The sequence below is a fragment of the Drosophila navojoa genome, chromosome 2 (assembly GCF_054131105.1).
Source record: "Drosophila navojoa isolate 15081-1374.11 chromosome 2, UAZ_NAV_1.0, whole genome shotgun sequence".
Lineage (NCBI taxonomy): Eukaryota > Metazoa > Arthropoda > Insecta > Diptera > Drosophilidae > Drosophila > Drosophila navojoa.
In genome coordinates, this window is record NC_142890.1 from 32,927,959 (window position 1) to 32,942,294 (window position 14,336).

Genomic DNA, 14,336 nt, shown 5'->3' on the forward strand with positions numbered 1-14,336 from the left:
ATTTCTAAGCATGATAACTACCGAGCCAACCTTCAGTTGTAAATTGTGCATTTCCTACAGTCAATAGATTTGAATGAATACAGAGCACCTACAATTCGATTTTGAATTATAGAATTGAGGTCATCCATCTTTATTTTTAGCCGCCAAAATTGCTCGCTCACTTAACCATTTAGTATTTTTGTAGTTAGCAATGAAATCCGGAAATACTTGATGAGGCGAAATTGCAAAATTTCACTGAGAATTGAAGTTTGTTTACATATCGTCACAGATTTGAGGCAAGGCCTTCATTTCTTGAGTTACTGGAAGTGTTTGTCGAAAATCGTCAGATAATAAATTTTTTTTTTTTTGTGAGTTGAGGTAGGAAAAAATGTTTTATTCACCGTCAGTCAGGTCGTCACTCTGAATCACCTTAGAGCCAGGAGTTATCCCGAATTAACCTTCAAGGTGGAGCCCCATATTGTGCACTAAATGAGCGTTGCCTTCTGTGTGCCTGCGTCCAGGTCATACTTCTTCCGCCGAAGAACCTTTTCGGCGAAGTCATAGACTTTTTTCCAAGCATCTATGCTACTGCACATTTGCTGTAATAATGTCTCTACTTTGACTTCACCGACTTTTTCTGCAGGTCAATTCTTTTTTCCGACCACCTGTTGCAGTTGAAAAAAGTGTGTTCTTCATCGTCCATTGCATTTTCGCATTCAATACAGCTGGATTCAGCAGTTTTCCCCATCTTATTTAGATACTTTCGAAAGTATCCATGTCCGGAGAGTAGTTGTGTCAAATAGAACGACGTTTCACCGTGTTTTCTATTTATCCACTTCTCTAGATCGGGGATTATTCTAGCGGTCCATCTTCCATACCTTTCGCATGACCATCTCGCCTTCCACGAGACTATGGTTTGCTGTCGTATACCGCCTGTTCTGAGAATTCTCTTTGCCGAAAATTCCATATTTTTTTGCGCTCTTGGGCAAGCAGTTCAACCGGTATGACTGCTGCTATCACAATCACGGCAGCCCCGGAGACTGTGCGGTAAGCCGATGTTATCCCTAAGGCTGCTCTTCGTTGACACCATCGGTTTTCGCCTTACATTCGCCATACTTCACTTCCATATAACAATATTGCATTTGTCGCTTCCATGAGAAGTCTTCGTCTCATCTCTATTTCGGTTGGTGGCAAGTTCTAAGCCTCGAGAGCTGAGCCATGTCTGCGGCCTCTACTGCGGCGAGTAGTCTGGGTATAATGAGCTTTTCTAACAGCTTCCCCGCTGTGTTTAGCATACACAATGGGCGATAAGCCGAAGGTGAGTTGGGATCGCCTTTGCCATTGCTAATGAGCACCACTCTCTGTTCTTTCCACGCTTCTGGGAATATCCTTTCTTTTAGACATGCGTTATACATACTAAGGAGAATAGCATGCCGTCCTGATGCTATCACCTTCAGTATCTCTGCCGGTATATTATCTGGTCCCGGCGCTTTCTTATTCTTTCTCTTTATCTTCATAAAAAATATCTACGTAGCTTTGTCCAATTTCAGGTTTTATGAGGGCTGCTTCTGTGCGGGGAGGTTTTTTCTTCTCTTTTCTTGCTGGCTGTGCTACTGCTTTCGGCTTCACTGCAGGTGCCGAAGTAGTTTTTTCCGCTCTTAGTTTTGAAGACCCTTTTCTGGTGACTTTTCGCCACAGATTCTGAACCAGAAGCCATTTCCGCATGTCACTCGTGCTTACTGAGGTCCTAGAATGCAGCACCTGTCAGCCCAGGAGCGAACATTTCCAAAATCGTGTTTTTTCGTAATCAAGGGTCGGTCGAAGATTTCACTTTAGTAAGCTCCATCTTTCTATTTCTTCTAAGGTCGCTGCACACATTAGTTCACGATTGATCGGCTGCCCAATCGCTATCCAGTGGGGCCTATCGTAGAGGCTGTGTGTCAACTTGAATTACCAGGGACAAGGATTGCTATTGAAGGTCTCTAGATGAGCAACGTAGCGTTGCCTTGTTTTCGTGACCCCATCCCACCGATACTAAATTCATTGAACCACCAAAACATCTCGAGGCAGATCTCTTAATGTTCGGTCTAGTGCTTCCAATGCGCCTTTGCGCGCTATCGTGCATTTGTCCCATATGATAATTTTTGATGCTACTAAAACTACTGGCAATTTTAACGCTGAGTGACCAAGACCAATGACATGAGGAATGTCTTCCCAGTTCCTCTGGGGGCATAAAAAAAAATAAGCCACCATTTCCATCATCAATTGCATTGATCAGTGTATCATAGACTTCCCTCTGCTTAGGATTCAACAATAGTACATTCGTTTAACTGATTGGATCAGTTCATGTGGATCATATAAACGTTCACGTGATGCGTGATTCATTCCGCCATCTGGCGCTGGAATTCTAGCCTAACTAACAAACTGGCGCATATGAGGTAACACATATCTTCGATCAAGAGCAAGACTATGCATCTCCTGATTCGCCTCAAGATCGGGATTTCTTGACACGAACTCGACATAAAATGTCTTCTGACATGTTATCTTTGTATTTGTTCCACAGGTCAAGTGGGTTCGATAAGAACAACTCTAATTTAATAAATTATTAACACAAATTAAACTGACGGAAAACTGTCACTGGTATCAAGCCTCCTGAGAAAATGTTCAATTAGTTCAGGGCAAAATAAGTAAGAAAGCTCTAGTCGAGACTGCTTGACTACAGCTCTGATCTCTTCGAGCTGATATTTCCATAATTATTCGCACATTTCCCTGTGAAAGTGGAATGAACTGAAGTCGCACTGAAGGACGAGCTGCAAGCTTTCGCTCGGCCGTTCCTCGATGCAGCGATCACGGCAGAAACAACAGAGTGCTTTGCCGCAGCCGTGGACTTCTAAGCAGTCCCTAATGGCTTGGTGCCAGAACCCCAAGTCACTAAAAGAAGCGTTAACTCAAATAAAAGTTACCCTAGAGGGCTTGTCTGCCTTATTTTGGGGTAAGGGAGAGGGGTCTTAATGAGAGAGAAGTTGGCTGGGTTAGTCAATCTCCAAAAGACAGCCGAAAAGTTCTGCAACCAACCGGGTGAAATTGCGGAGTGCAGACCACGCCACGCCAGCGAGTATAAGTACGATAATAGGTAGCAATACGCCAAGCGGTCTAGGGAAGTTGCCTGGAAACAGAGAAAAAACTCCATTTAAAAAGACGAGGCCCAATAAAAGCGTAGCGAACAAAAAACGAGCCAGAACTGATGCAATTGCGATTTTAGGCGTCGGTGGTTGCAGCCTTGCGAACATGATTCGCGTAGTCAAGAGCGACCCAAATTTAAAACATCTGAGCGGCGACATTCAAGGCATTAGAAAGACAGCTAAGGGAGACCTTTTTTTTTTCAACTATAGAAAGCCGGAGCATAGCGCTGAGGCCTTGCGCGAAGCTGTAAGTAAGGGCGACCGTGCGGTAGATACACTTACAGAATCGGCTCTGATCGGGATCCGTGATCTAGATAAGATAGCAAGCAAGGAAGAGATCTTAGAGGCAATCAGAGTTGAGATGAAGGCAAGCTCTCTCCCCATTGAAGCTATTAAATCGCTTCAGCCAGCTTTTAGTGGTCCGCTTAAACGCTATTTCAAGTGCCTCCATCCATATTGCAGCCCCTGACTGTGACTTAAAGGGTGCCTGTTTCAGGTGTGAAGAGATGATTCACAGTGCAAAAGCATGCACCAAGCCACCATGATGTAGCCTCTGCGTCTGAAAAGACGAAAAAAAGACGCACCATTCGGTAGGCAGCTTCTGGACATGTTAAGGTTTCTGCAGCTTAACTTAAATCACTGTGTTGCTGCCCAAGATCAACTAGAGCAGATCATAAAATGTATAAACGTAGCCTTTCATGGCATGGACATGGTCAACAGACGCTAATGGCAAAGCTGTGTTGTGGGTATGTGGCAACTCAACGAATGCATTTTCGAATGCATTTTAATGGTTCCTTCGTGGTCGATACGGTAACTTATGGCTCTACATTTGCTACCTAGCCTCCAGCATGCAGCTCAGTGAATTCACAACGGTGATCGAGTTTGTCGAGGATACTAGGGGTCGGAAAGCCATTATAGCTTATATATGTATAGTTAGAATGGGGTAGCCATACAACAAATGCCAGAGGTAGCATCCTTCTAGAGCTCTTCGCGATATTGGATGCTACAATGCTCATAACTGGTCATGAGCTCACCTTTAGTCGGGCTGGATTGACACTACTTTTGTCACCCTCTTTCGGGAAGCAGCATGGAGCCATTGTTTAGCTATTGAGGCAGCGATCATTTGGAACTCTTGTCCACAATAGGTGAGCCACCTGCCAGGGTGCCAACCTTGTGGAGGGAATCGTGTCGGTTGGATACTTTTGTTCCTGCAGCCTTTTCAGTGGCCATTCAGTTGCTGGGAACAGTTGGTAATAGCAGCATTTTTCGCCGCAAGCAGTTCACGCAACAAAAGGAGCCTAAGTATTGGTGGAATGTAAAAATAGGTGATATTCGACGCAAATGCATTCAGTCAAGAAGAGGCTACCAAGGGGTTCGCGGTAGGTCTACGTTTTATGAAAAACAATTAGCTTACCAGGCAGCTAGAAGACAGTTGAAGAAGGCCATTCGGGCAAGCAAAAGAGAATACTTCCTAGAGTTGTGTGAGACAGCCGAATATGACCCTTAGGGCAGGGCATACAAGATAGTAGTTAAAAGACTATACGGTAAACAGATGAAGCCTACTGAGCTTAAATCGATTGTGGGAACGCTCTTACCAGAAAGATTTAGTTCCATTCGTACTCCGTGTCTGCTAACCTGGGCTCAACGAGCACCCATATTGTTTTTGTTACAGACGATTGGTAGCTCTCAAAAGTCTTAGATCTAACTCATTTCCAGTACCGGATGGGATCCCAAATCGTGCGCTAAAGCTAGCCCCCGCCTTGCACCCAAGTATGTTTGTCGAATTATACACTGCATGTTTAATTCAGGAAACGTTCACAGCGGCAGGGAAAATCCAGAACCTGGTATTGCTACCCAAGGCTGGCAAAGCACGAGGTGAGCCATCTTAATACAGACCGACTTGTCTCCTAGACATCATGGGAAAGCTGTTTGAGATATTGATTTACTCTAGACTGAAGATTGTTATTGCTAGTGCCTAAGGCCTGTCACCCAATAAATTTGGCTTCTGGAAGGTCCGGTCAACAACAGACGCGCTAAATAAAGTTGTTTGCCTGGCCGCTTCATCCATCCAGGGCACAAGATGGAAGCTCGGGACGCAGCAAACTGCATTATTGCGACTCTCGACCTTAAGAATGCCAGCAGGAGTGCTGGGGCTTCTCCTATGGAATGTCATATACGACGGCGTACTGCGCTTGGAACTACCAGCAGGTGCGCACACACATTGGCTTCGCTGATGATGTAGCCGTGGTCGCTATAGGCAAGGAGGATATGTGCAGCGAAAGTATCAATCGCATACGAAACTGGTTGACAGGTGCTGGACTCGAGCTAGCGGCGCACAAAACGGAGGTCGTCCTAGTAAGCAATTGCAAAAAAGTGGAAAAAGCCAATATAAAGTTAGGCAGCGTCACCATCGCGTCAAAGAGGGCGATAAAGTATCTTAGAGTAATTTTAGACACAAAAAAAAACATTCCGCGAGTACTTAAATTATGTATATAAAAGCAGCTGATTCTTGTAGAACTCTTTCAAGAATTATGCCTAACACGCGGGGACCTAAACAGCAACGACGGAGAGTCAGCTGCGCTTTCAGGATTGTCTCCGATATCACGGCGCTCGTCATAGTCGGCATGTTTCCACTGGTGGATTTGGTCGCCGAAGTCGTGGAGCGGAATACAAACGCGACTGCGCGACGCAACGCCTTCAGTGCGAACAGCATTTCACAATGGCAAAGAAGGTGGAATACCTCTACTTAAGGGCGACGGATACACACGCTCATCCCGGAGCTAGGACCATGGGTAAACTGCAAAGACAGCAAAGTTATATTTTATTTTTCGCAGAATATTTCGGGAAATGGATCTTTTGGGAACTACTTGAAGCGCTTAGGCCATAGGCACGCATAAGCACGCATTGGCGGCAGTGTGGAAATTTAATTATTTATTAACTTTTTTTGTCGATTGACTAGCTGCATAAAACTTTTAGATTATGATTATAACATGGATATGCATGCATATCGATAACTCATCCCCTTCGACACTAACCAGAGAGCACATAGACCGGGCACGTAGTGTAAAGCGTTTTGCACACTTTTTTTTTAGATTACGACCAACACAACTTCGTATTTTCTCGGCCCCTCACTTTAAGGTTCGAGCTACGAAAATATACGAAAGCACAATCATTTTGTTGGCCGAGATGGTCAATGGTTGAACAAAAGATCTCTTTATTCTCAATGTTTCCCTTGCTCTCTCTCTCTCTCTCTCTCTCTCTCTCTCTCTCTCTTTCGGTGCTCTTCGCTCTCTCGATAAGTATATGTATGTGGGGTAGGATTCATAAAAGCACTGACCAGACAACACATAGACTAGACAACTAGTGGAAAGCTTTTTGCACGCTTTTTCTGGGGCTTTAACACTCTAGACGGCTTTAGATTCGCTCGGCGTAGCTCGGCTCGAGCTACGAAAATATACGAAAGCACAATATATTTCGCTTCACGCGCTCGGCCGAGATGGTCAAATGTTGAACAATGTTTCCCTTGTTCTCTCTCTCTCTCAATGCTCTCTGCTCTCTGAAATGTGTAAGCAGCAGCTCACGAAAATTGAAATTTCTTCGCAGCAAGAACCCATGTCTGCCCTTCTGTGTGAAGATTATACCAAATTCTTCAAATCGTTTGCCAAGCTCGTACTTATATATATATAAGCGCGCCTTTTCAATTCAAACCCAAAATCGTTCACACAATTCTAAGTTGTCATAGGCACACGTCAATGCTCATGTCGCAAGCATACATACATAAACATACACACACGCACATATAAAGGCACATAGGCACTCAAATGCTTCTACAATGATTACCCCATCATTGGTGCGCATCACGGCCCCCGCATACACACAATCAAACATATCTACATATGTATGTAAGTATTGTAGTATGTTGTATGTCGTATAAGCATATGCTCACATTATTGTAGTGTATACAATATATGAAATAGACATATGCCCAAAATAAGTAAGAGTATCGTACTCACAACATAGCAACACTTGGTTGCTTCGTTTATATTATAACAGCTATATATAAGTGCCGTAATATGAATGGTCACTTATATATGACTGGCCTGCAGCGTGGGATCTGCAACGTAAGCATTGTTACGTTCTCGTCCACGCCGTAGCTCAAACACTTGAATATATGTGTGTATATGCCTTCTGCATGTACATACAAACATACATATATAGGCATACATACGGCATGCTATATACTCTCGTTCTGCCGCTGCTTTTAGCGACAGAACTCTTTATGTAAACGTTATGTATTTAGGACGAAACCTTTTCGAATTCAATAAAGTATTCCTAATTTACCACTTGACTTGATCAGTCATTTGTATGCCCTGAACCCATTGAAAATGGGAAATCAGGGTATAATGGTTTTGTGTAAAAGTATGTAACAGGCAGAAGGAATCATCGGAGACCCCACAAAGAATATATATATTCTTGATCAGCACGACGAGCTGAGTCGATATAGCCCTGTCCGTCTGTCCGTCCGTCCGTCCGTCTGTCCGTACGAACGCCGAGATCTCAGAAGATATAAGAGCTAGAGAGCTGAAATTTTGTGTGCGTACTCGTGTATACCATACGCTTTATTTTTTCGATAACTCATCCGATAACTTTTTTATCGAGAATAATCGAAAAATTGATTTTGTTTTTTGAGCCTTATCGGATTTACTGTGTATATACATATGATGAATACAAACATTTTGTAATCAACAGATTTTGGATACCACGCCCCCTTCGCCCCAAATTCACAACGTATTTCAAGTACTAGAGACTTGTGCTTTGGAATGTACCCACATTTAGACCATATAATTACGCCCTAAAAATTTCTTTAAGATCGTGTGTTTACAAAAGAAGTTATTCACCAAGTAAATTCTCATACTATTGCCCACACTGCAGCGCAGCCCAAGCGCAGTCGCTGCTTACTGCGCGGGAGGGTGGATGCATGTGTATGTATGTGTGCGTGCATAAAAGAAGTGCAGAATGATAAGAATATCAGCTTGGAGGGTTCAGGGTATCTCCTAGTCGAGCAGTCTCGACTAGAGTCTTATTACTTGTTATTATTTCTTTCTACAGTATAAGTAGTTCACAAGATCTACAAAATGCAAATTCGGGTCTCTGAAATTGCTACAGGCAGCAAGTGCTTCGCACAGGCATACAGATGCTCATACATGTATCAAGGGGCTGTTGTGTGCGTGTGTCCGCTCGTCGCGAAAACATTTTTATTACGAACACCACGCTATCATACCCACAAATAATAACGAAAACGCTAATATATTGTACGAGCTTGGCAAACGATTTGAAGAGCTCGGTATACTTTTCACACAGAAGGGAAGACATGGTTTCTTGCTGCGAAGAAGTTTCAATTTTCGTGAGCTGCTGCTTGTGCTCATGCATACACACATATGCATAAACATTTGAGAGAGCAGAGAGCATCGAGAGAGAGAGAGAGAGAGAGAGAGAGAGCAACATATAATAATATAAGTGTAACTAAAATCAGTCTTTATGATACTGAATGAGTAATATAATAAAATTTGTAGACATTTATTGTGAACCTCGTCATAGTTAAAATTAAGATAAAATCGTTAAATTGACTTTTAATTTACTCAATAAATGAAAATTCCACAAATTGGAGGCTCAACCGGTACTGCTCCAAGATCGATCGTTGGTGCTGAGGTTCATCGTTGGAATCACAGACGGACCACAAGGTGGATAGAGGAACTGGACGTAGTCCATCAGGAACCCAAGCTAGGTGGCTGTGCGTTAAAACGAAGTTGCGTCGAGTGGATCTTACTCAAGGTCATAGAAGCTGGATGTGCTGTAATCGAGCAGTGAGAAAAGAAGAAGAACGGCTGCATGACGAAATTTTAGGTTGTTGTTGCGCGCCAAAAGTTTTGTATGTACCAGTTAATTGTGTAGCTTCAGTAGAAGCGAACAATTTGTCAACTAACATAACGTAATCAATTAGTTGAATAATTCTAAAAACGAAAAGTGATAAGTTAAAACTTATAGATTACGTAAACTGATAAATAGCCAGAAAATGGAACGAAGTGAGATTTTAGGGCTTGTTGTTGGCCAATTGAGAGACAAATTGGAAGAATTACAACTAAGTACCGCTGGACGCAAAGTAGTATTAGTACAGTTCCGTTAGCGCGTAATTTTGAATAAAGCAGATCGTGGTTTACACTCAAAGATATAGAAGATAGTGTGAATAAGTTTGATGGCTCGAATTCAATGAATGTTGAGCAGTGGATTTCAGATATTGAAGAGTGTGCAGTTACAGCTCAGGGGAATTCAGTGGTCAGAGCTGCAGTTGTTTGTGTATGCAAAACAATTACTTGAAGGTGTTGCTAAGTTGTTTATTCGCAGTCAGAAAGGTATAAATAACTGGGAAAAATTGAAAACAGCGTTGATTAGTGAATTTGATGGATATAGCAATGAAAAGCGATTTAGATGAGGAGAGTCTTATTGATTATTTTGTTGAAGGGATACCAGACTCTAGGATAAATAAAACGCTTTTGTATCAAGCTAGATCAGTTAAATAATTGAAGGTACAGATAAAGAGTTATCAGAGGCTGCGTAATCCAACGCGGAATCCGTTCATTACAAGACATGATGTGGTTAGAAGAGAGTCTTCAGATAAGAAAGCAGCAAAATGTTTTAAAAAACGAGCTGACTCTCATACTTTGAAAAATTGGCCTAGGAAATGGAGGCAATTTAATCAAAAGGATGTCGAGTACATTCATGCCTTCTGGATTAGAACTGAAGAATATAGTTTGCGGTGCAGTGATTTGGAAAGGCTTATTCGATACTGGAGCAGATTTGTGTCTTATTCAAAAGCACGTATACCAAAAGTTAAGTATAAGAAAATTGTCTGGGCTCGGTAAATCCTTGAATGGTATAGGCGATGGTCAGATATTAACCTTTGGAAGCTTCGTAGTAGAAGTGAAGATAGAGGATATGAAGATAAATACCGAATTTCACGTAGTACCAGATGAAGTTATTGTTTTCGAGGCCATTGTTCGCCGAACAATTCTTAATTTTGTCGATCTAGTTATGACTGGGAGTGGAGCCATATTAAAATCTAAAGTTGATCCGTTGTATCCGTTGAAAAGAAAGCCGAAAGTAGTTCTTGCTCAGCAGTGTTAAGTGAGATTAAAAATATGTGCATGCTTAGTTTGGATCAGGATGTTGGGATAATAAATTTAGAGTTACAACATTTGACTAAATCACAACAAGAAGAAGTGAGACGAATAATATATTCTTATCATCCGACAAAAAATCCGAGCTCCCCGATTGAGAGGAAAATTTTGTTAACTGATGATTTGCCGGTATATCAGCATCCAAGAAGAATGGCGGACTGCATTAAAGAGACCGTAGATAAACAAATAAAGGAGTGGCTAGCGGAGAAAATTATTAAGCCTAGTGCATACGCTTCTCCAATTGTGTTAGTTTCCAAGAAAAATGGTAAAAAGCGTTTATGCTGTGATTCCTGGAAACTGAGTGAGAAAGTGGTCCGTGATAATTTTCCAATGCCCAATATGGAATGGGTGTTAGATAAGTTGCAACAGGCATCGGTATTTACTACCTTAGATTTGATTAATGGATTTTTCCATGTTCCAGTAGAGCCAGGTTCACAAAAATATACTTCGTTTGTTACTCAGAAGGAGCAGTGTGAATTTCTATTGTACCTTTTGGAATTTATAATTCCCCAGCAATGAATTTACAAGATTTCGATTATGAAATTGAACATAGTTCTGGATCAAAAATGCGTCACGTCGATGTGCTGCTAAGTGATAGATTATTGCATCGTTTAAAAGAAGCACAACTGAGAGATGAGTGGACTAGGATTATAAGAAGCATTGTGAAAGAAGGAAGTTATGAAGATTTTTACATAGAGAATGGAATATTGTTGAAAGGTCCAAACCGTTCCGTCAAAAATGGAAGTCGAAATCATTTAGATTGCACTACAGCTCGAAACTGTTAAGCTGACGTACCACTATACTTCGTATTGCAGAAGTGAAAATGCTGCCCGTCAAAAACAGTGCGCTGTGAGCGCTCAATCGAAATGGTCCCGATTCCGTATGAAGCACAGTTATGTGCCATTTGTGCTACTCTTTCTCTCAGTCCCTCTCTCTCGCTCTCTATGGTCTTTGAAATCATCACTCTCAGCCGCGAACGAAAATTGAAATTTTTGAGCGAAGGGTTTACCAAAATTTCTTAAGCGTTTGCCACGTTCATACAAAATGCTAGCTTTTTCATGATAATTTCAATTTTCGTTTGCGGCTGAGAGTGCTGTGTGCGTATTGGCAAGTGCACTTGTCACTTTAATTAATCAGGTACTTAAATATAAAAGCGACTTTGCAATTCGAACCCAAAATCGTTCAAAGAATTCTTAGTTGCACACTCACAAACGCAAATGCACATAGGCATATAAATGCTTCTACAAGTGATATCGCACAGGCAACAAGAGCTACGCACACAAATGCTCATAATACATGTAGCAACGGAGACTGTGTGTGCGCACGCTCGTCTCGAAAACATTTTTATTATGAGCACCAACGCTTCATACCATAATAACGAAATTTATTCATACAAATAATAACGAAAATGTAAATAGTTTGTACGAGCTTGGCTAACGGTTTGAAGAATTCGGTATACTCTTCACACAGAAGGGAAGACATGGGTTCTAGCTGTGAAGAAATTTTAATTTTCGTGAGCTGCTGCTTGTGCTCACATGCATACATACATATATACATAGTCGAGAGAGCAAAGAGCACCGAGAGGGAGAGAGAGAGAGAGAGAGAGAGAGAGAGAGAGAGAGAGAGAGAGAGGAACAAGGGAAACATTGAGCACAGAGGGATCTTTTGTTCAGCCATCGACCATCTCGGCTAAGCGCATGAAGCAACATGATTGTGTATATTTCGTATACCTAAAAGTGTAGAGCCGAGCAAATACGAAGTTGTGTGGGTCGAAATCTCCAAAAAAAAGTGTGCAAAACGCTTTACACTACGTTTCCAATTTATGTGCTCTCTGGTTAGTGTTGCTATAGAGGATCTTTGCATTGTCATTGGGAATTTTCTCAGTAGGCTTGTAGCATTTCAGAGTGAGCCTGATTTTGAATATTACGCTCATTCCAAAGTGGTCCAAAGAGTGCATACATACATATACATACGTAGATTCAATGCACCTGTTGTTAACGTGTCTGGAATCGGTTGGAGATCGTATACCTAAGCTACGAATCCTTAGGATTCCTACCAATTGAATTCAAGCACATTCAATCAATCAATAAATCACATGTACATACATATGTGCGTTGAATTTGGAAACACCCTGTTTTTCCCACGGACAACTATATGTGGCATGCTCTTGCGTCGGGAAACCATCCAATTTGTTTGTGTTAGCTAAAAATGGCCCAAAATATATTGTGCATTCCATTGCGCTGTATTTTTTTTTAAATATCATTATTTTTAGTAATAAATAAAGCATAATTCGCTTGTATAATATTCCTTAGAAATAATGAATATGGCAAATCAACGGTTGCCGAGTCAGCTAGTATGTATACATATATGTATATATGAACAACGCATAGTCTAGACATGTAGTACAATGTTTTTAAACACCGAAAAATCTGCTTCCTAGGCCTATCAATTTCGTTTTTGTTCGGCTCTTCACTTTTATGTTCGGGCTACGAAAATATACGAAACACAATCATTCCGCTTCATGACGAGATAGCCAAATGTTGAATAAAAGATGCCTCTGTGCGCAATTTTTGTTCTGCTCTCTCTCTCTCGTTCTCTCTGCTCTTTATTCTCTCAAATATGTATATGTATGTAAGCATGTGAGCACAAGCAGCAGCTCACAAATATTGAAATTTTTTGCGTTAGACTGCCGTTTCGTCCCTTCTGTGTGAGGAATATACCGAAATCTTCAAACCGTTCGCGTTGGTGCTCCTAACGAAAAAGTTTTCGCGACGAGCGTGCACACGCACACTACAATCCCTTGAATGTGCATGTGTGTAAGCATGGGACATAAGCATGGACATGGCGTGTGCCTACCACATACTTAGAATTGTGTAAACGCACCTACATACGATATGTATGTATGCCAAGTAACTGGCGTTTATATTTAAGCACCTGATTTAAATTTAATGATTGTGGGGTTGCCTGTCAAAATGAATTTTTTTTTAATGTAGTACCTGATTAAGCTCAGTGGGCAAAATGGGATTCGATCCCTTGTACCTGTTCTTATGTGTGCATGCATTGTATATGCATGCAATTAAAAAACAAGTAAGAAGACTCTAGTCGAGACTGCTCGACTAGGAGATACCCTGAACCCTCCAAGCTGATATTCTTATCATTCTGCACTTCTTTTATGCACGCACACATACATACATATGTACCCACCCTCACGCACTCTGCTAATTGCGCAGTAAGCAGCGACTGCGCTTGGGCTGCGCTCCAGTGTGGGCAATAGTATGAGAATTTACTTGGTGAATAACTTATTTTGTAAACATACGATCTTAATGAAATTTTCAGGGTGTAATTATATGGTCAAAATGTGTGTACACTCCAAAGCACAAGTCTCTAGTACTTGAAATACGTATTTTACAAATTGGGGGCGAAGGGGGCGTGGTATCCAAAATCTGTTGATTACAAAATGTTTGTATTCATCATATGTATATACACAGCAAATCTGAAGTCTCCACGTCTAATAGTACTCCGATGAGGCTCAAAAAACAAAATCAATTTTTCGATTATTCTCGATTAAAAAGATATCGGATGAGTTATCGAAAAAATAAAGCAAACTCGTACTGCGTATGGTATTCAGCTCTCTAGCTCTTATATCTTCTGAGATCTCGGCGTTCATACGGACAGACGGACGGACGGACAGACAGACGGACGGACGAACAGGGCTATATCGACTCAACTCATCGTGCTGATCAAGAATATATATACTTCATGGGGTCTGCGATGATTCCTTCTGCCTGTTACATACTTTTACACAAAAACATTATACCCTGATTTCCCATTTTCAATGGGTTCAGGGTATAAAAATTATAAACAGTATTGGGAAGTGCAATTGTCACTTTAAATTGTCAGCTACTTAAATAGAAGCGCGTCTCTTCGATTCGAACCCAAA

General features: G+C 41.5%; 1 protein-coding gene and 1 long non-coding RNA gene across 2 annotated transcripts in view; both read left to right on the forward strand.

Annotated features, from left to right (window-relative positions):
- Positions 1-14,336, forward strand: part of LOC149092491 (uncharacterized) — a 192,042-nt gene that overhangs the window by 148,890 nt on the left and 28,816 nt on the right. The gene's annotated exons all lie outside the window — the stretch shown is intronic.
- The window catches only part of LOC149092492 (uncharacterized), a 182,797-nt gene that overhangs the window by 51,230 nt on the left and 117,231 nt on the right, over positions 1-14,336 (forward strand). The window lies entirely within an intron of this gene.